The sequence below is a fragment of the Macrotis lagotis genome, chromosome 1 (genome assembly GCF_037893015.1).
Source record: "Macrotis lagotis isolate mMagLag1 chromosome 1, bilby.v1.9.chrom.fasta, whole genome shotgun sequence".
Classification (NCBI taxonomy): domain Eukaryota; kingdom Metazoa; phylum Chordata; class Mammalia; order Peramelemorphia; family Peramelidae; genus Macrotis; species Macrotis lagotis.
The window spans coordinates 232,301,957-232,316,905 of NC_133658.1; the positions used below are offsets into that span (position 1 = coordinate 232,301,957).

The window sequence follows — 14,949 nt, forward strand, 5'->3', positions numbered from 1 at the left end:
GATGCCTCCCCAGACTCACAGGCCCAGTTCCCAAATAAGCTCTACTTTAAAGGGCTAGCAATCCTCAAAAAACAGTTAGGTACAGAGTTAAGTTTCCCAGCCTGTTTTATAGAGGCAAGGGAGCTGCCTTTGCAGCATTTGGTCTGTATGGACAGTCCCATTTACCTGGCACTAAATCACTGGATGAATCCCAGGCCATAAGGTATTTTTCTGTGGAATTGGACCAATCCTTTAATCTTCAGTCCCTTTTCCCTATAGCAGTCCCACAATTCAGCCTTGACCAACCAGGGGCTACAGAAATTTTTTTTTGCTCCAAGTCCCAATTCATATTACCCCATTTCCCCCCACCCAATCCGCCCTCTCAACCCCACGCCAGGATTTCATAGAGATTTTTCCCAGATGTTTGGAAAAATAAAACTTACAAAAAAAGATTCAAGGTCTTAGTGTTCAACCCAAAGGGCGCCATGTGCTGGGATACCGTCAGGCAGAGGCTTCTGCCTCTCTGGCCTGCACCCAGGCCACCTCCTGACACCCTAGGCACTAAGGCAAGGAGGGACAGGAGCCAGCACAGGTACTAGGGGGCAGCATCTCAGGATCTTTCAGGAACCCCGGGAAGCATCATTCAACTTGGCCACCCACAAATTTGCTGGTGACGAGGGAGGACTTTCTCTGGGGCAGGTTCTGTGGTGTAGGAATGTGATCGCCTGTCAACAAGCTCTTATCTGGTCCTGCACTTGGCAGCTGTTTGTTCTTCATTGTGCCTTTGGCCATGTTGTAGTCTCCTGAGTCAAAGACTTTTGCCCCTTCTGGAGTCTCTTCATGAGGAAGTCTGAGCCCCCCGGCTTTTGTCCCAGGCTTGGGTATTTGGCCTTTAGTTTTGCCTCCTCAGCTCTCTCAGGTAGAATAATACCCTCCTTCCCCTCAGTGTCCTGCTTCTACTCTCCCGTCTCCTCCAAGGGGTTTTCAGCCTCCTGTATCTGGGCCGTGGCAGGTTCGGGGCAATTGGAATACGGGGTGCGTGGGGCAGCGAAAGGAATAGGGAAGGGGGAGGGGAAGGGGAAGGGGGAGAAGCTGCGCCTGCCTGCTGGGCTCCTGTCACTGGGGTAGCTCAGTCAAAATGGAGACCCAAAGCATACTATTTTCAATTTTAAAAATTTTTTATGTTTTATTTTTTCCTCTAAAGCTTTCTCTTTTTGTTCTGATTCTTTTTTAATAACATGATTAATATGGAATTATGTTTGACATCGTTACACATATATAACATATTCAGGGAGAAGGAAGGGAGGGAAGGAGAAAATTATGGAACTCAAAACCTTATGAAAAAGTGACTGTTGAAAACTAAGCATGTAGTTGGAAAAATAAATAAGATTATTAAAAATAATTATAATGAATAGAATTTATATTGCATGTTAAGGTTTGCAAAGTGCTTAATGAATAATATCTCATTTTTCCTCACCACACCCTTAGTGGCTTGGTGATAAAAAGCATTTACTTAACAGATAATGAAACTGAGGCAAACAGTGGTTAAGTGAGTCATAGCTACTAAGTGTCTGAGATTAACCTTGAACTCAGGACTCCCTGACTCCAAATCTAATGTTCTATCCATTACTCCACCTAGCTGTCATCTAAACTGGACTTAGAAATTGCCACTTCTTACAATTATCCTACAATTGTCATTCTATAATATGTTGCATAACTTGAATTTGATAATATCAGAAAAAATAATTTGAATGTAATAATTTACATCTGCTTAAAATTTTGTTATTATATATATATATAGATAGATAGATAGATAGATATATAGATATCTTATGCCAGTTTGGCAAATGAGGAAGAGGGGGAAAGGGAGATAGAAAAGGGGACCCAAAACACACTTCAAGTCTGCACACTAACAGAAATGTGTCCATTCAGCAGGAAAGGCTTGCTTAGTCAGGAAAGTGTTATCCTGCTAGAAGGGAGCTTGTGCTCCCAAAGTTCCTTTCTGAGAATGTGGTTCTAATACTCTGATTTTTGGGAGCAGGATGATTTACATATGAGTAATGAAGCAAAATATAATTTGGAAGTGTTATTATCAGGAAGAAAAAAAGCTGATTCTAAACAAAATATTACTTGGGGCACAAACCAGTACTAATCTTCAAAGATATTGTTAGCAACTTTTCCTGAGTATATTCTTTAAGTTTACAGCTTTCCTTAAAGGGAGATTATTGGGGTGGCTAGGTGGCGCAGGGGATAAAGCCCTGGCCCTGGAGTCAGGAGTACCTGGGTTCAAATCTGGTCTCAGTCACTTAATAATTACTTAGCTGTGTGGCCTTGGGCAAGCCACTTAACCCCATTTGCCTTGCAAAAACAAAGAGAAAAGAAAAGGGGAGATTATCATGATGACATCAAGACCAGTAGGACTAAATAAAAATTGTTTCCATGAATAGATTCTATATGCCATAGCATCACTTATGGAGAGACTGTCAGTGACCTCAAAACCAACAAACCTAATCTTATTACACTGTAGTACCAGTGTGTAATCAATTCCTGGGTGGACATCTATTTAGTGCCTACCATATTCCAAGTCCTGGGTTAGTCACTTGGGTTACAAAAATGAAATGAAATATAACCTTCCTTAACAGAATTTTATCAATGTAATTTATTCAAGCACAAGAAGCTAGAGGGATTAGGAAAGCCTTAAAATAAATGATATATGAAAGAGTTTTGAAAGAAAGAAAGGATTTTTTTTTGAGGGGCAATCGAAGTACATGGATTTGATGGTAGGAGCAGTATAAAGAAATAACAAGGATTGAGTGACAGGTATGAATAAAAAGAAGTACAAATATCTAGATTTTAGGTTTGGAGAAGGGGAATAAATAGATTGGGATGGTAAATTGGGTCTATGTTTTGAAGGGCTTTAAAATCACCCAGATAAACTTGCCTTTGATCCTAAAGGCAACAGGAAGCCATTTGAGTAAAGTAAGGAAATAACTTTATTAGATAATGTTCTTTATCAAATTATTTCATATCTTTTGTCTATTTCATGATACTCATAAATTGTCTGATTTAGTAGTAAGTGCCTTTTACCCTAAAGCATTTCCAAGGAAGTATTGTTATTTCTAAATGTTCTCTAGTATATCTTGCCTTCTTATTTTATAAAAATATGAAGTACCATTCACTCTGCTGTCCTCTGTGTCAAATTGATCACATAATTTTTAAGTTTGGCAATGCCACTTCATCTGTATCTTAGATCCATAAGAAGAGTTGTAATACCTAGGCTTGGATGCTAACCCTATTAGACTGCCAGATTCCAATAATGTGCACTTCAGACTTCTTTCCAGGTTTTCACAGTTTTGTTAGTAATCCTCTAACATGGAGTGCCTGCTATCCATCACCTTGGCTAGTGTCTCCTTGTTTTGTCAGAATAGCATGAGCAAAGAATTCAACTTTGAAGGGGCTTTTATTATCCCTAGTACTATCATGATGTTTTATTTATATCATTTGCTTTAACATCTTAGTTATTTACCTCATAAAATTTACCCTAAACATTACCAAAAAAATTATTTGTCTTAAAACAAAGAGGAGAAAAAAAATCAAGAAAATGAGGCAACACATCAACCAAATTTGACAATATTTGCAAGATTCTGCACTTCTAGTTTCCTTTCTCTCTATCAAAAAAGAAGGAATATTTCACCATCTGTTCCACCATGGTCATGTTTTATTGACCACTTCATTCTTAATAAGCAGAGCATTAGATCTCTGTGGAAGGTTAATTAATTTTATTCAACAAATGTTTGTTTTATATCTACATGCAAGGAACAATGTGAGGTATGGGGATACAAAAAAATTTAAAAGGACACAATACAAGCCTTCAAAGAGATGTCATTCTATTGTTCAGATCTGATAAGTGCACAGATAAGAAAAATACAATTTAGAATGGAAAATTAGTAAAGGAACATCTAAATAAAGGGTTTTTGAAAAATTTGATATGGGAGAAAATATTTCACTCTAAGTTGTATAGTCCTCAGGGGACATTCATGTTTGTTGATTATAAAAACAAAAGGTTTCTGAAAGTCTTTTTCTTATGGGGAAGAAATGTAATAATGATGACTCTTAAAATGAGATGGAGTTTTCATTTTATGGGAACATTATCTTTCATTTAAATACCCATATTCTGGGTGAGTGGGTTGGCTTACATCAAAATGACTCAGGTTATGTACATACTATACAATAAGAAATATAAAGAGGCCGAAATCTCTTTGACATATAACTTTAGATTGAGAAAGCTTATCTGCTCTGAAAGGAATATACTTCAGGAAGTTTTTTAAGGCTGCTATCAGCTTTGTAAATAGTATCTGGCTTTAGCAGTCTCACTCTCACACAAAATCTACCACAGAAAGATTTGATGTGGGCTTGATACCAAAAAGAAAAACTAGGAGCAATGGGAGAAAGGTTACAGGCAAGAATGTATTGACTTGAAGTGAGAAACATTTTCCCTCACAATTAGAATTCTCCAGAAACAAAATGGTCTGCCCCCAGCACTATATTCCTTGTCACTGGAGGTATGCAACTAGAGGTTGGATAAAAACCTGATGTTATAGAGAAGCTTTCTGTTTAGGTTCAGGCAGATATCCATTGAGATCTCTTCTGGCTCTCAGACACTAGGGTTCTAAAAGTAATATTCACAAGTTCATCTCATTGGTAGATGTTGCTTGGCAGAATGGTTATTCTGAAGCTTCCTTTCCTCATTTTGGTGAATATAAAGAAAAATAAAAAAGCAAGGCCTGATAGCAGCATAGAACCTTTTGATTGGTCATGAATGATATGAAGATAGAACTTCTGTTATCCACATTTAATGTCTAAACATTGCAGGTAAGATGTTGCAGTTTCTCTTAAGAATTGACCTACTTTCACATAACTCAAAATAAACAATGAGAGATGATTCCAATGCGAACCTCTCCCCAATTCCCATGGACCTGTCCCTGGGGCATAGAAGAAAAGAGATATCACTGTTTATCAAGTCTGATTGCAATGATGCATGAATGAGTGGAAGAGGTCTAAGGAAATGTATGTCTTCCAATAAAGAAAGGAAAGATAGCTCTTGCCCAGCGAGTACTCTTTTTTATTTGTGCCTTTACAGGTGAGTTTTGATAGGAGAGCCAAAGAATGTAGACTCTCTTATTCCTTGAAACAAAAAGTTTCCAATATCTTTTTTTTATTTACTTAAAAAATAAACTTGGTCCGCCTGCTTTTTTTTTCTTCAGATGAAGCAAAATATGTTTTGCTCCAACCTTTTACCTTTACTCTATATGTATCTCTCTGCTTCAAATGAGTTTCTTGTAAGCAGCATATTGTAGAATTCTGGTTTTTAATCCACTCTGCTATTTGCTTACATTTTAAGGGAGAGTTCATCCCATTCACATTCAAAGTTATGATTACTAATTCTTTATTGCCCTCCATGCTATCTTCCCTCTGTTTGTATTTTCCCCCTTTGCCCACTTTATCCATATTCCCCAGTATTTTGTTTCTGAATACCACCCCCTTCAGTGTTTGCCCTCCTATATCACGCCCTCCCCTTTCTTTCCCCTTTCCCTTTTTCCCTTTTCCATTCCCTTCCTTTTGTTAGTTCCACTTTTTTCTCCACTCCCCTTCCTTTTCTCCATCCCCCCTCCCTTTTCCCCCTTTTAATGCTTCAAAGGTTAGATGTTTTGTAAGTTAACTGAGTACGTGTAGGTTGACTTTAAGCCAAGTCTGATGAGAAGAAAATTCAGGTTTTTCTCCTCTGCTCCCTTCTTCCCCTCTATTACCATAGGTATTTTGTACCTCTTAGTGTAATGAGATTTACCCCATTCAATCCCCTCCCTCCTCCCATCTCTTTCCTGTCCCCCGTTTTAAGGAGGTAGTGTTATTTTCTTAGATCATTCTATCTGAGTCATAGAAAATTCTCAGTATCTGTCACTTCTAGTTAAGTACATTCTATCTAATAGAGTTAAAATTCTTGATAGATATTAGAGTCTTTCTCCCAAGTGGGGTTAAAACCAGTTACATCCCATTAGATAGCAGTCTCATGGATAGATCATGAATGTCCATCATATCTGGCTAGGTATATTATCTCTGTTAGAATTACAATTCTCAAGATTTATGAGAATCTTTTTCGCCATGATGGGATACAGGCAGTTTCAACTTATTGGATAGCGTTTTTTTTTCCTTTTACCGCCCCCCCCTTTTAACCTTTTCATGTGTCTCTTGAACCTCCTGTTAGATGTCCAAATTTTCTATTTAGCTCTGGTCTTTTCATCATGGAACACTATTGTTCTATTAGAAACCAGGAGGGATGGGATTTCAGGGAAGCCTGGAAAGATTTGCATGAACTGATGCTGAGTGTGATGAGCAGAATCACAAAAACACTGTATACCCTAACAGCAACATGGGAGTGATTATCAACCTTGAAGGACCCACTCATTCCAACAATGCAACAATCAGGAACAGTTTTGGGCTGTCTGCAAAGGAGAGTGCCATCTGTATCCACATAAGGAGCTGTGGAGTTTGAACAAAATGCAAGGACTATTCCCTTTAATTTAGAAAAAAACATATATCTTATTGTCTGATCTTGTTACCTCTTAGACTTCTTGTCTCTTCTTTAAAGATATGATTTCTCTCTCATCACACTCAGCTTGAATCAATGTACAACATGGAAACAAAGTAAAGACTGACAGATTGCTTTCTGTGGGGGAGTGGTGGCAGGGAAGTAAGATGGGGGGGTGGGGAATTGTAAAACTCAATATCTTTAATAAAAATAAATTTAAAAAAAATTTGGAAATAAAAGGTCTGCATCAATGGTACTCTGGTCATAGTTGGAGAAAAACATAGTTTTGATGGATTTCTTTGAATTTTCATATTTAAAGTGACTTTAAAATTCCATGATTAATTCACAATTCAATCAGTCAGAAATATACATTAAATAATGATCACAGTCTAGGTATTATAGTACATGCTGCATATTACTCCTCCTTCAAAAAAGAAGTGGAATAGTTCTTATCAAGAAAGAATATATTCTATTAAAAGAGATAACATATACATATTGCTAAGTATAAATACAATATAGTTAAGGAACTAATAATTGGAAGGTAGACATATATATCAGTATATGTAAAGTGGGGGGTGGGGGAGAATGGAGTGAAAGTTTCATTTAAAAATGTTGACACTTCACTAGTAGATTTGCTTTAGAAATGTGAAGTCCCAGTTTCCAAAGCCAGTCCAATGCTATGGGTCGTCTAATTTATATTTTAATGTTTTACCACTCTCTCAGAATGATCATATGAAGAAACACTGTTATATCATTAATGTAACATCATTAGTGGACTACTCTCCAAAATATATATATATTAATGAGGCTATTGACTATGAATTTTGACTCTCACCTATTTGCAAATGTATTATATTCCAAAATTTCCTTTCTATATTCTAGTTGTTTGGAGTTTATAATTAAATCATCAATTGTAACAATATTTTAAGTGGTAATTAGGTTTATGGATCAAATTCTATTTTAAGTCAAAATCAATAAGATGATAATACCTTAAAAGCCTACAAGACCTTAAAAGCCTACAAGGGGCCAAACATTGGGTAAATTGCTGAAAAACAAATACTAAAATCCTTGGGAATCCATGCTTTCTAGGAAGTTGTAGATTATTTGTACAGTTAGCTACATGCCCATTAGATTTTGAACTCCATGAGTGTGAGGGTTATCTTTTACCTATCTTTGTATCCCTACCAGTCTCTGGCACATAGTAACTCCTGAATAATTATTTATTGACTGATACTGACTAATTTAAGACAACAAATACAAAAGAGTAGTAGTAGTCAGGGAGTGATACTTTGGTTTGGAAAGATACCATGATAATGAGTCAATAGCATTAACATATTAGTACAAACTTTCCAGGAATAATGGTAATTTTGAATTTGAAAGGAGAATATTAATAATATAGTGGCAAGGGTCTGGCAAGAAAAGGCTGAGAGTAATAAATTAAGTGAAACAGTAGTCTGCAAATCAAGACAGCTCTAATAGATCTAATGATCTAATAGATCCCAATGTAACAGTTCTGATGTTGAAAGGAATAAGTACTCCAGAGCATAATGTCTTGCCCAGATGGAAAAGTGACTAGAAAAAAAGGCTGTCAGGCAGAATAGAACTATGTTCTGATAATAGACCCTGATGCAGATCACCCTATTGCATTGGTTTTTTAACTCCTATATTGGGGAATGAGGGGACAAGTCAGAGATGAATAATGCATAGGCCAGAACCTTAATAAGTGTATGCATCAGACAGTATTGTGTTGTGTTCTGGGGATAAAATGAAGAGCAAGATTACCCTCTGATCCTGACCATAAGAAACTACATGGTAGTAGAATAAAGTAAACATATAATTCTAGCTCCCTTTATCAGCCACCAAATCCAGTTACCTATCTCTATTTCAATATTTCTCCTCCAATTCATTCAGGCTTTGCCCTTCCCACTGGAATCACCCTATATTAGTATTTCTCCCCTGGATGATTACATTAGTCACCTAGCCTGTTAATTAACTTTTGATCTCCCCACTCCATTGAAACCTATAAATGATGACCAAAGTTATATCCCTAAAGCACAGATCTAAGTTTCACAAGCCTTTTCAAAATCCTTCAGTGACTCTCCATTGCCTACAGGACAAAATCCAAACTTCTCTAGCATTCAAGATCCTCCATACATACATACATACATACATATATATATATATATATATATATATATATATATATATATATATGTATCCCTAAACTTACTTATCTACCTTTAATCTTACACTAGTTCCTATCATGAACTTTACCATACAGTTGAACTGAAACTACTATTGTTCTTCCAACTATTAAGTGTCTAACCACAGGATGATATAAAGGAAATTAGGTACAATCATGTCACTGCTATCAAGTTATGACTAAGATCCTGAAACAGGAAGATATAAGGGAACAATTCAAAAATTACTTCAAAATTAGAAGCCAAGATGAGAGACTAAGAGATTGTAGATGCTACAGTTTTGATTCATTTGAATCAGCCACCTCCATTCTTCTATTGTTGACCAAAAGGGCTCATGTCAGGAAAGGGTAGATCCACTCTGTCTTCCCCATTCTGTGCTTTTGTCAATTCCAACTCATGCCCATAATGTCCTGGATTCTTAATTTTTGACAACTCTGTGAATAAACAAATGAAGAGAGTATACAAGTCATAGGAGATGAGAAAACTTGGAGTTTTTCCTAAATAACTTCTTAAAGATGTCTGGTTATATCTGACACTCTAACAGTTAGAGGCTTAAAGAGATCTACTACTTGGAGCATTGTTTTTGGAATCAGGAGACTTGTGTTCAAATAGTGAATACTTTACTGTAAAACTACATGACCTTAAGAAAATCACTTAATCTTTTTCGGCCTAAACTTTTTCATCTGTGTAATAGGTGTTGGGTGACATGATTGCAGAGGATCAATAACAAAGAATGTACTGCTTAACTGCTTCTTGACAGAGAGGTGATGACCTCAAGATGCAGTATGTAACATATGATTTTGTTTTGCTTGGCATTGCATATTTGTTTAAAACAAACACTTTTTCTTTTTTTGGGGGGGTGAATGAGGGAAGCAAGTCAATCAAGGGATATGGTAACTAAAGAATGAAAAAAAGAAAAGAGGGTTTTAAACAGAACAAAAAGTCTGTAAAAATTATCAATAATCGGGATGGCTTTTAAAATAACATGCTGAATTTATTATATATATATATATATATATATATATATATATATATATATATATATATATTTAAAAGTAAGCTATATATGATAGATAATCTCAGTTTCCTATACAGATATCTCTTTTTTTCGTCTGCTATATGTATGGAAATGCAAACCTTATTTAGTACTTTTTAAATTCATTATACATATTTAATTTTTATTTTGAATGAAGAGCTTAACCTAGAAGGAATGGGATATACTTGATCTTGTAAATATACAAGACTACCTGGGTTTTTAGATTAGAAAAAACAGTAGGAAATTGGTAATATTATATTTAAGGGAAAAGTCAGGTAAAGGGTTAAAAAGTGCTCCTGAGTCCATGAGACTAAAGGTCATTCATCCACAATGTACAGTATCAACAACAGCAGGTGTAGAGGGGAAGGGACTTATTCTAGTAAACTGGGACAGTATGCCATATTAGTCTTTCTAACACTGACAATGAATTTTCTGTGCAAATAAATCCAAACTGACTATTTCTTGGACATTAAGATGAAAGGGTTGAGGAAATTGTTTTCTGCTCACTTAGCAAACATATCAGGGAGGGTGAAATGTGAAACCTGTGGAAAATGTGACAAAAAGGAAGGGGAGAAGAGCTACTTTTGAGCAAGCATCTAGAGTTATAGAATATGTTTAAAGTTCTAGAGAGAATAGATACAGACCCTCTAAGGAGTAAACAGCTTCTAAAGAAACGTGAATGAATAAATTGGATCTACAGATGCTACCAAGAACACAGACATCTGTTATATCTCTGGAAAGAAGACATATTATGTCGGTAGGTGACTCCCTGCCAAGAGGTACAGAGGTAACCGTATGTCAATCTGACATGGAAAAACAGGGAGAGATTCCTGCTACCTTCCCAGGGTGTGCGTTTAGGATGTGATATAGTCTCCTGAGACTTGTCAAGACTGACAACTACCACCCACTTCTGATGATTCATGTATGGGAAAAAATGATATGCCACTAGAAGAAAATTTGAAAGACTCTCTAGGGATGATTATATTATGAGTCCAAAAGTGAAGGATTTGGGACTCTGGAATATCTTCTTACCTGTCATCAGAGTTATTGTTTCTGATTGAAAGGAAGAGACATAGGGGAAGTAGGAGGATATTGCCAGAACAATGAATAACTCTCCATTTCACTTAATTTGAATTGACCATTAGCAGGACTGTACTAATGAATATGAATGGTATCAGAACAAGGGTTAATAACAGACATAGGATATCCAGAAATGATATTTGAGTAAAATTTGGGGATAAATGAGACAGGAGTTTTACTTATAAAAATTGAGTAGGATATGGCTTACTTGATTAGAGGGCAGAAGATCTAAAATAAGCAGAGCTCAATCTATTCTAATCCTTCTACAATATCACTGAAAAGTAGCCATCCATCTTCCATCTGAAAAATTCCAGTAATAGTTAAATATATTCTAGGATAGTTCTAATTTCTAGAAGTTTAGGGCTGCATTTTTTTCATTGTATCAGGGTAAAATTGTCTCTTCACAACTTATACCTATTTCTTTATAGATTTTCTGTGGACAATTAGAACAAGTCTTGTCCCTCTTCTGTATATGAAAGCTCTTTAAATACTTGAAGGTAACCATCATGTTTCTGTAATGTTTTTATTACCTTAAGTTAACATCTCCAATATCATTATTTTACTATGGTATAATTTGGAGTTCATCATCCTCATAGATATTCTCATCCATATATCTTCCAAATTGTCAATACCCTTTCTAAAAGATGGCACCCAAAGTTGAATAGAGTATTTTCTGTCTGGTCAAGACAGAGAAAAGCAGACTATAACCACACATTATTATCTGCTATTTCTCTATTTATTCTTAGATTGTATTCACGTTTTGTAGATATTTTTCCAAGTTAGACACACATCAGGTCAATCCCTTGGTGATTTTTCTTCAATACTGTATTGAAAAAAGACACCGACATGTTCCTGAACAAAGGAAAAAGGAGAATTGCTCAACTTTTGTAGAAGAAAAACATTCCAAGGTTATTCAGCTGAGGGAAATTCTAACCTCTATGGGTTGTCCATCATCTGTCAGACAGGCACCAGAAGGTACCTGGAAATCCTTGAGAATACTTTATCTTCAAATATGTGATGTCCTGAAATTTTTATTCCCCTGAGACAATCAAATCTCAGTGATGATGGTGATAACTTTTAGGGAAAAAAAAGTAATCTAAGTTTCAAGGGGATGAGGGTCAAAATATCAATTCTATCATAACCCATCCCTTATGGTAAAATCTTTATCTTCTGATAGAAAACTTATAACACTTAAATGACTTTATAGACAAAACTGTTCATATATTCTATATTATAGGATGAAAAGAAAAACTAAAACAAAAATGCAAAACAAAAACAATAATGTACCAGTTTCTCTACCCCAAAATCATTGACTAAATAAGAGAGAACAAAAACTAGAATTCCCAGGGTTTTTTACTTCCCTCAAAACAACTAGAAAGAACTGAGTTCTAGGCCCAAGAGATCATTTCATGCCAAATATTTGTAGTTCATACTGTTTCTGACTATAAGTAAAATTAGTATCAAAAATTTCAAGACTACAGGAAAAAATTGCCTCATCATATATCAAAGAAAATAAGTTCATATTGCCACTCACTTTGAGCTGTCTAGAAACTTAGCCAAGGATTTCTCCTCCATATAATCTCCAAGTAAGTAAGAATCATATTTCCATTCATGAGAAGACTCTGATGTGTATATAACACCTTCATTCTTCTAGAGGAACTGAGTAAATATTTTCACAAACACTATTATTTAAGAAAAATCCATCAAATAATATTATGAATACCCTTTGATCCAACATAAATATTTATAATAGGTCTTTATGGACTGGCAAAAATTGGAAACTGAGAGGATGTCTAGCAGTTGAGGAATGACTGAACAAACTAGTATATGAATGTGATGAAGTATTATCATTCTAGAAGATATCATGAATAGGTATTAATTACAACTCTATAATATATTATAATTTTATATTCAGCTCTCTCCTGTGCCTTGTCTGTATATGCTCCTTCTAATTGCTTTAATAAATGAGAAGATTCATATGGGTTATCATTATCATCTTCTCATGCAGGAATGCAAGCAGTTAAACATCATTAAATCCCTCATAATTTTTCCTTCCCATTCACTCTCTCTATGGTTTAACTTAGTCCTGTGCTTGGAGATCACTTTCTTTTTAGCTCTGATCTGTTTAATAGGAAAGCTTGAAAGTACCCTATTACATTAAATATCCGTCTTTTAACCTGAAAGAGAATTTTCAGTTTTCCAGATAGGTGATTCTAATTGTAATCCAAGCCTCTTTTCCATCTGGAATATTACAGTCCAAGGACTATGAGCCCTTAATGCAGAAGTTTCTATTTCCTATGTAATCATGACTTGAGATTCTGGAATTTGACTATAATATTCTTGGGAGTTTTTATTTTGGGATCTCTTTAAGGAAATAATCAGTTAATTCATTCAATTTCTATTTTACCATCTACTTCTAGGATATCAGCATAATTTTCATGGAGAATTTCTTGAAAAATGAACCCAATAATTTTTAAATTTTCACTTCTGCATCTCTTTTCCAAGTCAGGTGGTTTTCAAATAAGATACTTCACATTTTCTTCTACTTTTTCATTATTTTTTTTGTTTTATTGTTTCTTGATTTCTCACAAAGCCATCAGCTTCCCTTAGCTCCATTCTTTATTTGAAGGTATTATCTTCTTCATAGAACTTTTGTATCTCATTTCCATCTGGCCAATTTTGCTTTTTAAGGCATTGGCCTTTTGGACTGCTTTTTTCCATTTGACCTAAACTGGTTTTTAAGATGTAATTTTCTTCAGTATTTTTTGTATCTTTTTCACCAAACTTTTAACTTGGTTTTTATGAATTTCCAGCATTGTTCTCATTTATCTTCCCAATTTTTCATCTACCTCCCTTACTTGTTTTTCAAAATCTTTCTTGAGCTCATTCATAGCATGAGACCAATTCACATTTTTCTTGGAGTCTTTGGACACAGATGCTTTGATTTTGCCACCTTATGAATGTGTGTTTTGATCCTTCATGGGACCAAAATAATTGTCTATGGTCAGATTCTTTTTCTTTTGTTGTTTGCTCATTTCCCAAACACATGAAATGATTTTAACTTTTGTTAAGGTTAAACTCTGGTTCCAGGGTTGAGAATGCACTTTCCCAAGCTTTTGAGGGTTTGGGGGATACCCCCCCCCCAGGAATTCAATTCTTTCCAGGTCTTATGGGAGGCTTTGACTACACTCCTGGAATGTGTTCAGGTCTGGGAATGACTATAAACATTCCCCCTGTCCTGAAACTATGAGGTAGGTCCCTGCACTGCTATGGCAATAAAACTCATTTTCCTGTGACTGGACCCCAGACTGTGACCTGAACCTGAGTATGAGCAAAGCAACAGAGTCCTGACACAGTAAAAGCAGAGAAACATCACACACTTCCCTTACTGTCCCTGGAATGAGCTGCTGTGGGGGAGGGGGTCCTTACAGGTTCCAGGACCAGGGCTGCCCCGAGGACTACACTGGTCCAAACCCTCCACTCACCCTAGTACAGCAGAGTTTTCTCTCTGATCTTCCAAGTTGTCCTTGGAAATCCCTGGGGCTGAAAGGTTTGTATCAGCCCCCACTGCCACAGACCCAAGCATCCCCAGGAACTCAGGCACCTTGCTGGTTGTTGCTGGATGACTGGAGCTAATTTGCTCTAGTGAGACCCAGGCTGTGTTGCAGCCCATTACAACTCCAGTGGAATAAACCATTCTTTCATAAACTCCAAATTGTCTTGGGTGGGAAAACTGTTTCACTTTTTTTTCCGGTGGGTTCTTCCACTCTCGAATTTTAAGGCATTTGAAATTGTTTGAGGGAGAGTTCATGGCATTTCATGCCTCTTACTTCCTTCCATCCTTTGCCATTTTGGCTCTGCTCCTCCCTTTTTTTAGCTTTTCTATGAAGCTTTGGACTTGTGTCCAATTTGTAAACTCCTTTGAGACCTCCCATCCCATGTAGATAATTTTTCACTGCTTTCTTTTTCTGAAATGGCATTTTTATTATCTCCATCTGAATAGTAGCTTTCTACAGTTAGTACTCTGATTTATTTTTTACTCATTTTGATTGTTGGCTCTGTCCTCT

At 36.0% G+C, this 14,949-nt stretch overlaps 1 pseudogene; it reads right to left on the minus strand.

The window, feature by feature from the left end:
- Positions 1–618: 618 nt before the first annotated feature.
- LOC141523363 (alpha-endosulfine pseudogene) lies at positions 619–14,579 on the minus strand (annotated as a pseudogene).
- Between the last annotated feature and the right edge of the window lie 370 nt (positions 14,580–14,949).